Source organism: Aythya marila (genome assembly GCF_965140915.1).
Source record: "Aythya marila genome assembly, chromosome: 4".
Taxonomy (NCBI): domain Eukaryota; kingdom Metazoa; phylum Chordata; class Aves; order Anseriformes; family Anatidae; genus Aythya; species Aythya marila.
In genome coordinates this window covers 1669863-1683910 of record NC_139045.1, presented here as the reverse complement: position 1 = coordinate 1683910, position 14048 = coordinate 1669863, and positions in this window count along the sequence as shown.

Genomic DNA, 14048 nt, shown 5'->3' with positions numbered 1-14048 from the left:
TCCCAAACTGAACTGACTGTATTACTATGGAGTTCTGCTCACAGATCTGAGTATGCTTTCAGATATGGCTTAATGTAAGGGGTACAAATCAAAACCCATACCCAGAGTACTTTTCCATTAACTTAAGGGGCCTTTATATCAAGAGTAAAATGCTTCAACATGAGAGAAACACCTAAAAGATCTCTACCAAAAAGTGAATCAGGGACCTTTATTAAGGATCTATCATTATAAAAGAACAATGGAATATCCACAGAAATTGAAATAGAGATGATAGAGATGGTTCACATCTTTTTTTTTTTTTTATACTTAAGCTGTGAAGCCCATTGTGATAAGTATCTCACTGTCTAATAGTTGAGCTAGATGCTAAAAGGGACTTACGAATAACACTCTAACACTGTTTCATTTATTTCTTTCAAAGTAGTAAAACACAGCTGAGATACTTGCTTTCCTGTGGAAAGGAGGCAGGTAGTCTGGAAGGGCTGGCTGGAAACATCTTCTAAAGACAGCAGAGTTCAGAATCTTTGGAGTGTTTCCTTCTATTATTCTTCTCACACTGATCTAACAGTGCTTGTATGAAGGTGGCTACCTGAATTACTGTGAGGGGTACTTCACAACCAGAAGCAAAACAAAAGATAGCTTCTTAACACCCAAGCCAGCCTACTCTTGTGCACCCCAGGTTCTGTGCCATATCACTTCATAAAATTGATGGTTTCACCAAATACACTTATAAATATGAGCATCCCATCTGGTGAGGCAGAATTATGTATTTTCATCATTCAGAACACTAGTTAATTGAAATCAGGAGCGTATTTCCCTAAACCCAATGATTTCCAAACTGCTCCCTACCAAGGCTCTGGAACTTCTAAACATTTAAGCATGGATAATGTTTTAAGAAGATACCAGTACAAATTCATTGCTGAACTTATGCTGGTAGGCATGAAACTCATGTAAATAATCCATTTTGAGAGGAAAACAGTTCCCATATCCAATCACACAGTTTGGTAAGCACGCAGCAATTTTGCAAACCCTTATTGTACAAATTAAAAGTAAACATTTGGATTATTTTTCATAGAATCATAGAATATCCTGAGTTTGAAGGGACCCACGGGGATCATCGAGTCTGGCTCCACAAAAGACTACCCCAAAATTAGACCATGTGTCTGAGAGCATTGTCCAAAGGCTTTTTGCGCTCCATCTGGCTCAGGGCCATGACCACTGTCCTGGGAAACCTGTCCCGGTGCCCAACCACCCTCTCAGTGCAGAACCTTTCCCTAACACCCAGCCTGACCTTCCCCTGTCCCAGCTCCATGCCATTCTCTCGGATCCTGTTGCTGTCCCCAGAGAGCAGAGCTCAGCTCCTGCCCCTCCACTCCCATTGTGAGGGAGCTGCAGGCTGCCATCAGGCCTCCCCTCAGCCTGCTCTGCTCTGGGCTGAGCAAACCAAGGGACCTCAGCTGCTCCTGCAGCTGAGAGCTGCTCTCAAACTCTATTTTGACTAATACTTTTTTTTTTTTTTTCACAGAAAAGTGCTAAATAGTCCTAACAGTCTGTTGTAGAATCAAATGTTTTACATGTTTTATAGTTTTAAAATATTTTATTTTATTTTAAAAATACTATCACAGAAAATCCAAGTCCACAGCTAACAATGTCATGAAAGTTGGCATGCCTACATCTTAAATGTAGGGAGTTTGTTCTTTTCATAGCTACCCTGTCATTTCCTTGCATTATTATTTACATCCCCAGCAAATCTTTCCTACAGTCTTCTTCCACCCACCCCCCCCCCCAAAAAAAAAAAAAAAAAAAAAAAGCCTTCCTAAGAAAGAACTTTTAACTATTTGAGTATCTAATAAACTGTCAGAATTCTACTGCTAAACCTACCTCTCAAAGTCATATTGGAACCACAGAATGATTAGAAAAGAACAGAGCTGTGAAAGCTTTAAGGCAGTTTCCCAGTTTTTCTAGGTGTTTGTCTACAACTAGTATGAGACTCAAAGCTCTGGTAAAAGAGTAACTAACACTACTGTACAAATGAGCATACTCTAACTTTTGATATTACAGGCAAGAAATCTTTCTCACATCCCTTTCTATTTTCTTGCTAAAAAAACTCCAAGGAGTCATTAAAAGTCATAAGGCTGGCAAAAGGTATTACAAGAGACAGAGAAAACATGCTGTGAACAGCACAGTGTTTCTCGCAGTCAGAAATGAGGGTCAGTTGGACCAAAAAGAACTGTAAGCTCCAAGGAAAGATTTAGGTGAAAGTAAGTAAGGCTTTTTATCATTTTCATCTTTTCTCTACATGCTTTAAGCCTTTGAGGGAAGGAAAAAAGCATTGTTTGAAGATGTTGGTTCTGAGTCAATTTAATCAACTGCGCAGTTCCTGGGAGTGAAAGCACTTCCAGGTACCAGCTTCAGCTGGTTTGATCAGGTGAGCACGAATTGAAAAAAGACACAGTGCTAGGTCACATCATTTCTGTCCAAATGAGGTGTCAAATGTCAGGCCAGGTTCACAAGAAATATGTGAACATGCGGTATATGTGCAATTCACCTTTTCTGGTCTCCAAGAATTAGTTCATCCCCAGTGACTCCAACCTCAAACCCTGCATGCCAAAATGACCTGCACAGCTCACAAGTTTCAGAGCCACTGCTAGTTTAAACTGAGAAACTGTGCCCTTTCTGAGCCTCATTGTATCTTGCACTACTATTTTCCTACTCCCTCAGCACCAGCATTTGTAATTCTTCCTATGACGTGGAGATTTCTTGCAGCCTTTCCTTGCAAGGGAAGGAAGCTTCCAAACAGACACACATCTCAACTTCAGCCTATTATGCACCCAGCCTGAGTGAAAGCAAAGAGAAATACTCCCTTTATTCTCCCTCATCTTTCATGCTTATATCTCTCCTTAGGCCAAAGAGAAATGAAATTTATTGGTATGAAGCAGCATTCACATTGAGTGATGTTTTTTATTTTTATTTTTTTTTGTTGGTGGGAGGATATGTAACTTATTTCACACCTTATTTAATCATAGATGTATTTCAGTCATGCTCCTAACACAACTAAATCAACTATAGCTGGATTAATGCCTGAAGCAACTTGAGTAATTATAAAAATATTAATCAGGGACTGCAGCTCAGATCTTATCCACTAGATGTGTGTGGTACACACATTGCCCCAAGGGTCTGGACCTGAGAAACTGTCTGTCCTGAAAGAACACTCCGTGAGCCCGCATGCACTGAGTGCAGCTGGAGCACATGGCAAAACATTTTATGCTACATATGTTTTTGAAAACAGCAGTACAAAAATGGGAAAAATAGGGGCTTTTTAGTAACTCTGCTTTATAGACAGAAGGAATTATAATGCTAGTCTCTTCCAGCTGTCCACTAAGACAACTGAGTTCATAAACAAAAAGTTCATAATCTAAGTGTAATAGATTTTGCTTCCTCAGGCAGTGCAGTGTTATGAAAGTGTTTAAAATGGACTTTTCTCTGTGTAATCAATAAAGCTTTCACAGAAAGATTGGTTCTGTTCCAAAGACTTTCTTAGCTACTTGAGCAAGAATCTCAAACACCAAATAAGTCTTTCATCAATTTTATCTTAAAACTTTCCCATTTATTTATAACCCTTCCTCAAAGTACACTGAATCTAAAGATGAAAAGTACAGTGAATATAAATGAGAAGAAATATTTAAATCACAACTTAAAAAAAAAAAACACAAAACCTCAGTTTGTAACCTATACTGATACTACATGCAACTTAAGTTTCATTGACAGAAATATATATATATATATATATATATATATATATATTTCACAGTATACTTTGTGATAGCCATAAACATCTTAATTTTCAACAGTGCGCAGGGAGTATTCTGTGGGTAAAGAAAACTTTAGTAATACTTTACTAATACTTTATAATAAAGTCCAATATAAACAGAACTTAAAATACATCACATAATGTGGAGTACACATGAAAGCACCAGCTTACCTATCTGGGAGCAAAATACAGGTTAGCCTCAGTTTCTGTCTTGCATGGGAGAGTTAAAGAATACTCAACCTGTTCCTGAGTAAAACAGAAATTCAGAAAGTGCCTGAATGCAACTAAATATTTTTATTCTAAATCTTAAATAGTACAAAGAAGCAGCACAGCAATCCAAGCAGTATGTTAAGGTCCAACATGATTTTTAAGATTCTAGCTGCCATTTAGGTGTTTTTTGTTTGTTTGTTTTTATCTTTAAATAGATTTTCATAAAGGAGTAGGTTTAAATCATTAACATAATGTAACCAAAATCAGAATATTTGCATTCTTATCAAAGTACTTTACATAGATTTCTCACTTTTGGTCTTTGGATAAAAACATAAGATTATATCCTTCCCCCTAATCACAAGGCATAAATGGGCATACAAAATCTAAATTATATTTAAAAACAAACAAACAAAACAAAACAAAACACACTTAATTTGGGCTTTTGTATATAGTAACATGGTAATCATTTGAGATGGAAGTTTATTACTCTACACATAACACTGTATAACAAATCATTACTGACTAGAGACTCTACTACGTGTAGTCCAGTGGTTGGGCATACAGCACAGATTTACCTGCATTTTTTGTAAGTTATTCCAGTACATGACTTCAATTAATTTCCACAGGTTTCTCTTGTTATAATATAAATCTTGAGCCTTCTCCTTGTATCTTTTCAAGAAATGGACCCCTCCACTGTTGTCGACGGAAGGAAGACACAGACGCTCAATATGAGTGAACAGTGAACTTCAACTTCAATGGATAGCTCTGTCGCCTTTTATCTAGTTCGAACATAGTCAACTCATACATATTGCAAAAACTAAGCTCAGGATTGGCTAACATTTCCCGCTCTTTTCAGGTAGTTCCTCCTTCTTTTAGCCACCATCCCGCCTTAGGGACTTTCCCCATCGCTCAAAGGCATCGTGTCCTTGAGCCTGATTGGCTCTCAGCCAGCTGCGTACGTGCCAGACTCATGTGAGTTGAGTACGGTACTTTACTAGCCCATTGCCTCCTAACTGCCCAACATCCACATGTCCTATTTTACTTAACCATTCCTCCACACTCCACATAGATCTCTTGCTCACAGCATAGGAGGTAGGAGGAACTTTGACTCACTGTTAGCCTTCTTCATAAAGATCTTCAATGGTGCAAAGACTTAACAGATGAGACAGAAATACAAGTTTTAATTAGGGTAACGGGCCAAACTTGCTTTCAATTGTTTCTTTGAATAATTTAATAAAAAGTAAATGGGACTACTTTTGCGTGTTTCTTAGCACACTGCTATGGGGAGATACCCTTACAAGCCACTGACTGGGAGAAACACATCAACAGCACACTTTGGCAAATTATATAGAATATCATAGAATATCCTGAGTTGGAAGGGACCCTTAAGGATCATCAAGTCCAACTCTTGACACCGCACAGGTCTACCCAAAAGTTCAGACCATGTGCCTAAGTGCACAGTCCAATCTCTTCTTAAATTCAGACAGGCTCGGTGCAGTGACCACTTCCCTGGGGAGCCTGTTCCAGTGTGCAACCACCCTCTCTGTGAAGAACCCCCTCCTGACGTCCAGCCTAAATTTGCCCTGCCTCAGCTTAACCCCGTTCCCACGGGTCCTGTCACTGGTGTTAATGGAGAAAAGGTCTCCTGCCTCTCGACACCCCCTTACGAGGAAGTTGTAGACTGTGATGAGGTCTCCCCTCAGCCTCCTCTTCTCCAGGCTGAACAGGCCCAGTGACCTCAGCCGTTCCTCGTACGTCTTCCCCTCCAGGCCTTTCACCATCTTCGTAGCCCTCCTCTGGACACTCTCCAACAGTTTCATGTCCTTTTTATACTGTGGTGCCCAGAACTGCACACAGTACTCGAGGTGAGGCCGCACCAGCGCAGAGTAGAGCGGGACAATCACCTCCCTTGACCTACTAGCAATGCCGTGCTTGATGCACCCCAGGACACGGTTGGCCCTCCTGGCTGCCAGGGCACACTGCTGGCTCATATTCAACTTGCTGTCTACCACGACCCCCAGATCCCTCTCTTCTAGGCTGCTCTCCAGTGTCTCATCGCCCAGTCTGTACGTGCAGCCAGGGTTTCCCTGTCCCAGGTGCAGGACCCGGCACTTGCTCTTATTAAACTTCATGCGGTTGGTGATCGCCCAGCTTTCCAACCTATCCAGATCCCTCTGCAAGGCCTTTCCACCCTCATTCAAGTCCACAACTCCTCCAAGTTTGGTGTCATCAGCAAACTTGCTCAAAATACCTTCTATTCCTACATCCAGATCGTTTACAAAAATATTGAAAAGTACCGGCCCTAAAATGGAGCCTTGAGGGACCCCACTGGTGACCGCCCGCCAGCCTGACGCAGCCCCATTTACCATAACCCTTTGGGCCCTGCCCGTTAGCCAATTGCTCACCCATTGTATGATGTTTTTATTTAGCTGTATGGTGGACATTTTGTCCAGTAGGATCCTATGGGAAACTGTGTCAAAAGCCTTGCTGAAGTCCAAAAAGATCACATCAGCTGGTTTCCCTTGGTCCACCATACGGGTGATCTTATCATAAAAGGAAATCAGGTTAGTTAGGCAGGACCTACCCTTCACAAACCCATGCTGGCTGGGACCAATGACTGCTTTGTCCCCCAGGTGCGCCTCAATAAGTTCGAGAACCATCTTCTCCATGATTTTACCAGGCACTGACATGAGACTGACAGGCCTGTAATTGCTAGGGTCTTCTTTCTGACCCTTCTTGAAAATTGGCACAACATTTGCCAGCTTCCAGTCTACCGGGACCTCTCCAAATTCCCAGGATCGTTGAAAAATAATTGAGAGAGGTTCCGCGATGACGTCCGCCAGCTCTTTCAGCACCCGCGGATGAATCCCATCCAGACCCATGGACTTGTAGGGATCCAGGTGGAGTAGCAAATCCCACACACGTTCAGGGTCGGTTGGGAGTTTGTCATCCCCACCGTCCCGGTCCTCCAGCTCAGGGCACCCTGGGTCCCGAAGCCCATCATCGGCATTGAAGACAGAGGCAAAGAAGGCGTTAAGCGTCTCTGCTTTGCCTATGTCATTGTCTGTGAGGAGACCTTCCCTATCAAGGAGCGGCCCTATGTATTCTTTAGTTCTCCTTTTTCCATTCACATATCTAAAAAAACCCTTTTTATTTTCTCTCACAGACACAGCCAGCTTCAACTCTAGGTGTGCTTTGGCCACACGAACTTTCTCCCTACAAGCACGAACAGCATCCCTGTATTCTTTCCATCACACCTGGCCCTCCTTCCAGTAGCAAAACACTCTCTGTTTCCGCCTAATCTCCATTAAAATGTTCCTGGTCAGCCACGCCGGCCTCCTGCCCCGCCTGCCTGACTTGCGATATTTAGGAATTGCCTGATCTTGTGCTTCTAGGAGGCATCGCTTAAAGAATGACCAGCACTGGTGGACATTGAGGCCTTCAAGAGCAGTTTCCCAGGGGACCTTGCTGACTAGTTCCCTGAGCAGCCTGAAGTCTGCTTTCCCCATATCTAGGGATGAGGTTTTGGTGGCACTTTTCCTTCTGTCACCGTAAATTTTGAACTCAACCACTTCATGGTCGCTATGACCAAGGCGGCCACCAATCACCACATCTCCCACCAGACCCTCTCTGTTTTCTAGCAACAGGTCTAGGAGGGCACCTTTCCTAGTTGGCTCCGTTAGCACCTGCACCAAGAAGTTATCATCTAGGTGCTTCATGAACCTCCTGGACTTGCTCTTGTCAGCCGTGTGGCACTCCCAGTTAACGTCTGGCAAGTTGAAGTCCCCCATAAGGACAAGGGGAGTTAATCTTGAGGCCCCTCTTAGTTCTGTAAAGAATAATTTATCGGCGCTATCGTCCTGGCCAGGCGGTCTGTAATAGACTCCCACTACGACATCCCCTTTATTCATTCGTCCCTTGATCCTTACGCAGAGGCTCTCAACTTTGCCATTGCTGACCTGAAGTTCCACACAGTCCAGGCCCTGCTTCACATACATCGCCACCCCACCACCTCGCCTACCCTGCCTGTCCCTCCTGAAGAGCCTGTAACCATCTATCGCCACACCCCAGTCACAGGACTCATCCCACCAGGTTTCGCTTATGCCGATGATGTCGTAGTTGCGGGACTGGGCCAGGACTTCTAGCTCATCCATTTTATTCCTCATACTGCGTGCGTTCGTGTAGAAGCACTTCAGGTGCGTCTCCTTACACTCAGCACCTTGTGGATCTGACCGAAGGACCTCACTGGCACACAGCCCTTCTGATTCTAGCGTACCATCCCTTACATCTTCACCGGCGTGCCTGGTTTTAGCCCCTTCCCCCTTCGACTCTAGTTTAAAGCCCTATCTATCAGCCCTGCCAACTCCTGACCAAAGATCCTTACCCCTCTCCGAGAGAGGCGCATCCCATCCGGTGCCATCAGGCCCGGTGTAGCATAGACCTTCCCGTGATCAAAGAACCCAAAGTTCTGCCGGTCACACCAGTCTTGAAGCCACGAGTTTATGTGAACAGCACGCCTTTCAGCTTCAATCCCCCCTATAGGAAGGACAGAGGCAAACACAACCTGCGCCCCTGATCCTCTAAGTAGTCGCCCCAAATCCCTAAAGTCTCTTTTGATCGCCTTCGGACTTCTCATTGCTACTTCATCACTAACAGCCTGAAAGACCAGTAGCGGGTAGTAGTCAGTGGGCCGTACCAGGCGCTTGACTTTCTTGGCAAAGTCTCTCACCCAAGCCCCAGGGAGGCAACAGACTTCTCTTTTAATTTTAATCTTAACTTCTCAACAGACTTCTCTTTTTAATTTTAACCTGTTCTTATTCAAGCTTCTCTTGACTTCTCTTTCAGGATTTTGCACAAATGAGGAATACGGAATGGTAAGGGCTTGATTGCAGCTGGAAGCCACTGAGATGAAATAGGGACTGAATTTAAAGTCTAATAGCTGTTCTCCACTAGCCGCCTACATGGCCAAATTTAGTCCCTAGAAAAATATTCATAATGTGGAATTATAGTACCCATAGGGGAGTTACTGTAGAATAGCCATTCTGGATTATTCTGAAAAACAAGAATAAAAATTTAACATGCAATGGGAACTGGGGCTACCCAGTGTGTTTTACAGCTGGTCCTCAAACACCATTCAGTTTACCCTCAGTAGTAAAAGAATGCCATGGATTACCATGCTATTCAGACAAATGAAGAAAATTTGTCTTAATCTTGGTTGCCTAAACCTAAGGTTGTTTCAGAGATAAAAGGAGATATTTTTTTTTTTTTTAAGTTATAGGGAAAATGCATTTCAGCATTCACAAATAAATATTGCAGAGACAGTAAAAGTAGTTTAGTTAAATAAACCAAACAAAACATAACAAATAAAAAATATTACCTAAATCTCCAGGTACAGGTACATCCATGGATTAATTACATTACAGATAATATCTTTCTTTGAGATTGACCATGTTTAAGTAAATATTAGAACATTTGCATTAACAACAGTCAATTAATGGTTATCTCATATTTCTGATTTCCTGATATTTTTAACATCTGTGAGCTTTGAATGTCTTCCTATGACCTCCACATGCTCTTGACCTCCCTCTGAAACTTAGGATTTCAGAAAAGTTCTATCTTTTTTTCTCTGATCAACAGTCACTAGTAAAATTGTATATAGTCTTCTCTGAGAGTCAATAGGAACTTGAAGTGTTCTACTTGTTTTTGGGGGAGGGGGATATTTAAGTTGGCCAGCCTTGTCAAAGGAGAGAGAACAGAAAAATCAGCCTGTTGCATCCTTAGAATTTACAAATTAAGAAGTCAAAATACTTGGTTTATTGCAAAGGGGAAAATATCACCGTCTCAAAGACTGAGTAGAAATTAAAATATGTAGACTTTTATTTATTTGAATATGTTGAAACCAAGAAAATATTTACATGTACAGTGTACACTCACAGCAGTCTGATCTGTTGGGTTAACTAGGTTCTACAGCAATATAAGTGATAGTAGCATCTTATGGGGGTTTCCTAATATTTCTCCTCATATAAGAAACAATCAGGCATACTACATGCAACCATCTAATAGCCAAGATAAGTTAGTTTAGCCTTTTCCCTCCTACCTCAGTGTCAAACTATTACATTACTTACATCTGCAGCAGAGTGCATGGCTGCATGCCCATTTGGTGGTGAAAAAGTAAAGTGACCTAGAGTAGCAGTTTCAATTTATTTCAACTATTGATTTTGAAATCAATTTCAGCACTCAGGAGGTAGCATCTGTAGCTGAAACCATTGTGGTAGCAAATTTTTGAACACAACCAATGGGTGTCTACTATCCCTTCGGTTTCAAATGTCACCATTACTGTGTTCATTCTTCTTGAATTAATAGCAATGTTATTGCATACTACTGCAGTAAGTCAAAATGATTAAAATGCTGTAACTCACTGCTATCTATGATAATGCTCAGTGAAGTTACTGCAGATTCATTAAACAATGAAAACATTAGATTTGGGATGCTGATCTACCATAAAAAAATAAAAAATAAATAAAAAATAAATAAAAATAAATAAAAAATAAAAAAATAAAAAAACCTGTAATTGATCTATATCAGGTATCTGACTAATGAACTAAGACTTGCTAATTTGTACATCTACAAATGAATGCCTCAGTTATGCTAAGGCATTTAGCAACTTGCATTACTTAATTTACCCAATAACTTTCTCTACTGCCAGGCCACAGGTTTCTAGGGCAGAACTATCTTTTCAGTCAAGACCACTTGCTAAACATATTTCCATGGTGTGTCTTTTCAACTTTTCACCTGAATTTAACTATTTCACATCTTGATTGCTGCATGACCTAACCAAGTTATGCCTTTTTTTTTTTTTCTTTCCTGGAGTCAGTTTTTTGATCATCTTCTCATCAGTTTTCCTGCATCTACTTAAAACCACATCGCAATTCCAAACTGCTCCTAGTACTTCGGATAAACAGCTCTCTCTGGTGGGGAGCGTTAAAAATACTTTCCTATTTTAAACCGTTCATGTATTTTACTTATCTTTAAGAAATAAAAATAAAAGTAAAAAATCATTTAATCTGTAACATATTCTCGGTATATTACCTGTCAAACCAAATTATTTTGCCTTAGTTTTCCATAGACTATTACATTTAAAATATATGTTTTTACAGTCCAAAACTTTGCAATGCTAGTGAATATTGAACTAAAAGCAAATACTTACAAGAAATGTAGGCCAAGGAACATTCCTACAAATGTAGATATGTTATTACACATTAAAATATAAATTGCTTGAGAATCAAATATAAGATGCTTATACTGAAAAAAAAAATAAATAAAAAAATAAAAAAGACAAACGCTACACTTGATTATATTAACCGTAACAGTATGTGTCAAACCAGTACAATAATCCTTCTGCTCTGCTCAGCAATACTCAAGTTTCAACAGCAGGACTGATTGGATTCAGTTTGGGACATGACATTTTAAAGAGACAAATTGAAACCCAAGCAGATGAGAAAAATGAAGATGACAAAACTGGTTTGGAAAATATGATTCAGAATGGTATATGTTTTGCAACCTTTTCACATGTATAAAGCAAATGGAGCTTGAGAGATATACCAAAAAGAAAGATGGAGTCATAAAAAAAAAGTTTCCTCCAATATTAAAATTTCCATGTTTAACACTTTGTACTTAATAATTAAGTGAAAAAAAAAAAAAAAAAAAAAAAAAAAAGGGGGGGGGGATAAAAAAAAAAGATGAAGGGGCAGAAAAGTGAAGTTACCTCATTCATTATAACAACATCAAATAAAGATGTCATAACTAGGGAATGGTATGTAGGTATGTACCAAAAGCAATTTGAATGCACAATATGTGAGTAGGCTGAGGTGAGATCTATATGCTCCATTGCTAAGTGAGCCCATTTTCAGTATTAATTTTAATTCCCTTTCCTCACTACATATCTAAACATAGTGCTGAGTAAAAGGCCTTTCATATCCTGAAAGGGCACAATTTCTCTTCTAGTAATTCCCAGTTCTTGCACTATGTTCATCACTATGATTTAAGGAAATTCATTTTCTGTATTTTTTTTTTTTTAAAGAGATCACTTCCTTTTTTATTCCTCCTCCTTTCACTAGAAAAAAAAAATGCAGAAGAAGAATAAAATATAAAAATAAAGTAATCCAATGCTGATAAAAAATTAGATCTTGAATGTTTCATCCTGTCAGTCACCTATCTGGAAAGCCTTCTCAAATTCAGTTTTTGTAAAGTCAGAAAAGTACATCTAAATATATGGACTTCAGATCTTGGATTTAATTAAACTATACAACAAATTGGTTCACTGTGTAAAGGATGGGTCTCATTTGTGTTCTGTGCAATCCACATTCAAGAGGACAGTTTTCTATGTGAGCTGCAGTGTCCTAAGCAATCAATGTTTTACTGTCTTCTGTAACGAAGAACCAACAACAACATAACCAATCAAGGTCAGTCATTCTGATCCAGATGGAATGGAATCCGCTCTCCTATCAGCCCACAGATACCATTTGCAGATGCTATTATATTAGGGAGATAGTGAGGAATGCAGGCTGTGGTCTCCATTGTCAAAATCCATGCAGGAAAATGAGTTGCAGAGGGGAGGAATGATAATAGTAACAGTTGACTCAGAAGTTGCATTTCCAGAAAAAGCTTAGTGCCAAGGGCATTTTCAGAGACTTGAGCTACCAAACTTCATATGTTTCAAGTAAACATCTGTAAAATGAGATTTTTCAGAGACTAGTGACTTGAGAGGCAAATTTCGTAAAGATGGAAAAAGTCATCCCAGGCAAAATATAGTTCTTCTGATCTCAAGCCTCTGCTCTAACATACAAAGGATATGAGACCATTTGGATTAAATGGTTATATGATTTTATTAGCATGGATAATAAGTATATTTCATTAATTCTGTTTCAGAAAATAGCTAAGCTATTTTAGCTGAAATAGCAGGAAAAATAGATATCTAAAAGAGAGAGCATATGGAGAGGGGAAAGGGAGGAAATGTCACTATGCTTGCATTTTAAAGTTATAAAGATACCTGAAGTAAGGTCATACAGTAAAAATTGATGGAGAAATGTGACAATTATGAAATGCTATCAGGTCTACATTTAGTATCTATGGAATATCAATCACCTGAGGTAAATGTGACCAGTTAAAATCTGTCCAAAGTTAAATGTCAGAAGTCAGTTGTCCAAGCTGAGTGGAAATTTAACTTTAAGCTTTAAAACAGTCGCCAAAATGTATCCATACTCACTAATATTTAGAGTGTAAGATTTTTTGTTGTTGTTGTTGTTGTTCATTTGTTTTTTAAGATATATATGAATTCAAGATGAACATATTAATTTTGAAATTATTTTTATATTAGAATATCATTTACATTCTGATTTTCATGTTGTTTAGGTGTGAACTACAACAGAAGAGATGTTTTTGGATCTGGCAAAATGCCCATGTCAACCATGTAACACCCAAGTCCCACACAATTCATCTCACACGCCCTTCCTGGTGCTTCCTTTTTTCCTTCTAGTAGCAGAAAGAACAAGAGCATTATGAAGTGTAAATGCTCAGACTTAACATCTGTAACATCTGTTTATAGCTTCAGGGGAACCTACTCCCCTAGCACTAAATAAAGTGCTTTAAAATAAACAGATAATAAAATAAGAATACACCATGCCATTGATCTTTCATACTTAATACAAAGTAACCACCTGGTAATTCACATATGCATATTCAGTGCTGACTCTGTAAACAGCTGAATCATGTTTGTATTCATAATATCCAAGAGCAGACAAGTAGCTCTAATGCATCATGGAGTCTAATGAATGCATGTCTGAATGAGTGCATGTCTGCAGGGCCTGAAAATGAGTCTCAAACCATGCAAAGCCTACTTTTTAAGTCATTACTGATAACAAAGGTTAAATATATATAGAAATAAAAATTGTCAAATACTTAGCAAAACATAAAATCTTTCATGTGCTGTATGACCTCAGTACCTACAGAATTTTTGCAATTATTTGACTGC